Below are 3379 nucleotides of genomic sequence, written 5' to 3' on the forward strand. Positions count from 1 at the left end.
GAAGCTGCTCTCATACTCATCATTGTGTGTGTGTGTGTGTGTTTTCACATATGTGTATGTGAAGTCAAGAATGTAGAGTATGTGCTTCCAGGCCTTGTTGACTGGCCAGCATTTAAAAAGAAGAGAAAAAGGAGAAGTTACGATGTCATGTAATTATAAATTTCTTTAAGTCACTTAAATGAAATATAGCGGTTAAGCACTCAGCTGCTAACCATAAGGCCACCAGGGAGTGACTCCATGGGATGTGACCATCTGCTTCCATAAAGATTACAGCCTGGGAAACCTTACGGGACAGCTCCACTCTGTCCTATAGGGTCACTATGAGTTGAAATCGACTCGGTGGCACACAACAACAATCAATCAATCAATCAATGCAATTGTTTAATTATCATTAATTTGTTCTCATTTTTAAAATTTCATCAGATTACTTAAATTTTAATGAAATCTGTGAAGTCTTAGAGAATGTGCCCTTATTGAGTGTTTCTTCCATATAGTTCTGCCAACTTTTTGTCTTACTTGCAAGTTTAAATCAAATATGGTTGAGAGTACAGGCATTTCTGATATAACACAATATATGTCTTCTTGAAAAACTATATATGCTGTAAAATAATGCACTAAAAATAAAAGGGCTTATGGGGGCGTGTGCTGGGGTGAAGCCACCCAACACATAAGAGCACTAACACAAACAGTAACAATCCTAAACATTATATATAAGTTTAGCTAAAAAGACAGGTTGAATTCCTAATAAATGCTGCGCTACGGTAATTGTAGGCCTTGATTTAAGAAAAAAAAGTTGAACGTAGCTTGATGGAAAAGACCGAGCCTGCTGAGTTATATAGACAAGAGAAAAATGAAAGAGAGCTATGCAGTAATTGATGCCTTTGAATTACGGTGTTGGTGAAGAATATTGACTATACAATGGACTGCCAAAAGAACAAACAAATCTGTCTCGGAAGAAGTACAGCCAGAGTGCTCCTTGAAAGTGAGAATCATGAGACTTTGTCTCACATACTTTGGACATGTTATCAGGAGGGACCAGTCCCTGGAGGAAGACATCATGCTCGGTAAAGCAGAGGGTCTCCAAAAAAGAGGAAGACCCTCAATGAGATGGACTGACACAGTGGCTGCAACAGTAGGCTCAAACATCGTGACAGTTATGAGGATGGCGCAGGACTGGGCAGTGTTTCATTCTGTTGTACATAGGGTTGCTGTGAGTCGGAACGGACTTGATGGCACCTAACAACAGCAGTGTGCAATAATTGGAGTCCCTAGGTGGTACAGATGGCTAATGTGCTCAGCTGTTAACTGAAAGGTTGGAGGTTTTAGAATACTTGGAGGCACCTCAGAAGAAAGGCTTGGTGATCTACTTCTGGAAAATCAACCATTGAAAACCCAGTGGAGCACAGTTTTACTCTGAGATAGATGGGGTCACCAGAAGTAGGAGTCAACTTGAGGGCAACTGGTATTTTACTCTGCAATAATTATTTCCAGGACAGGACAGATGATCAGAATGAGCCAAGAGGAAGAACATAGGATGAATGGGGATCTAACATGACAGCTACTTTATACTAATTTTATTCTTCTGTTTAAGAATTGGGTATGAGCTGATTCATATTACACGATATATAGTATTTATCTGGAAATAGATAAAAACAAAATGACTTTTTATAGAGTAAAAAGAAAGTATATTTCTCCCTTAACGCATTTTATAGTAATTGTTAAACTTTTCAGTAAATTCATTTCTTAAATGGCTGCATCCCTTAAGGAACTATTTTAGCAATGTAGCTATGATCAGAATCATAGAAATAGCTACAGGAAATTGTTTTATACATTTCAAGAACAAAATATTGCAAAATGTATCTAATTTCCTTATGACCTGTACCACATACTGTAAATGGGAATGATTAATTAGCTATAAAACATTCTATAAACATTTTGATATTAAGCTGAGGACAATAAAATGTTAACTCTTAGGGTTAAAACTCCCCTGCTGTATAACTATAGGGTTGCTATGAGTCAGAATTAACTCAATGGCAATGGGTTTTTTTTTAATATAACGTACTAAATTTTGCCATTGCTTCCAAGATGACACAGAGTTGCCCCATAAATCCAGTCAGTCAGGTTGTGGGTCACACTCACCTTATTTTTAATAAAGGAATTAATGTAGTTTATTAAACATAACTTGTGGTCAGTACTATCCTTCTAGCAAGGTGGTTGCCATCAGGTGAGGGAGGATTCCTGGTATATTTGGTCCGTGGGAGTGAGGTCGGAGCCCTAGTGGCGCGGTGTTAAGAGCTTGGCTGCTAACCAAAGGTCGGCAGTTTTAATCCACCAGCTGCTCCTCGGAAACCCTATGGGGCAGTTCTTCTCTGTCCTGTAGGGTCGCTATGAGTCAGAATCCACTCGATGGCAATGTGTTTTTTGGTTCCTGGAAGTGAGGTTGCCATTTCCTTTATAGCTGACTTCTTTGTTTTAGGGAGGTTACTAGTTTAGGCTGTTTGTTAGCTGCCATCCCATTGAGCCCCCAACTCGTGGTGACCCCATGCCCATCCTGCACCATCCCTGTGATTAGTTGGACTGTTATGATCCATAGGGTTTTCAATTGGCTGTTTATCATAAGTAGATCACCAGGCTTTTCTTTCTCGTCCGTCTTCTCCTGGAAGCTCCACTGAAACCTGTTCAGCATCATAGCCACACGCAAGCCTCCACTGACAGACGGGTGATGGCTGCATATGAGGTGCATTGGTTGGCTATCAAACCCAGGTCTCCTGCGTGGAAGGCGAGGATTCTACCAGAGAACCACCAAGTCCCTATAGGCTCATTGGTCACAGTAGTGTAAGATAAGCACCCTCCTCTCTTCTTAAAGATGTCTGGAAACACTCATTTGCATGCGGATGCGGTCTTCTGGGAAGGTGAGTGGTCTCTGTAGTAGTACTAATTGGAGTCAGCTTTCTCATTTCTGGGCTTTTGAAGAACAAGGAGAAACTGCTTTCCAAAAATACATTTTAACTGGAGAGTTGGAGCACCCCACCTCCCACAGGTGTTACTGAATATTGAAAACTCAGAATTTGGGCCTACCTATGACTAAATAAGCAAAGTCATGGGAAATGTATCATGGACTGTTTTGATTGCTCTCCATGGGTGTGGATTGCTTTCCTTGGCTGTCGTGTTGAGAAGGAAAGTCAAAGCATGTGTCTTCCTGCTCCTTCTCCCACATCAAGTCAGTAACCAAGGCTTTGTGGATTCTGTCTCTAACATACTTCCACAATTGGTCCTTTTCTTTTTTTTTTTTCATTATACTTCAGGTGAAGGTTTACAGAACAAATAATTTCTTATTAAACGGTAGTACACATATTGTTTTATGACATTGGTTAACAAC

Source organism: Trichechus manatus, unplaced genomic scaffold (assembly GCF_000243295.1).
Source record: "Trichechus manatus latirostris isolate Lorelei unplaced genomic scaffold, TriManLat1.0 scaffold00089, whole genome shotgun sequence".
In the NCBI taxonomy this organism is placed as follows: Eukaryota; Metazoa; Chordata; class Mammalia; order Sirenia; family Trichechidae; genus Trichechus; species Trichechus manatus.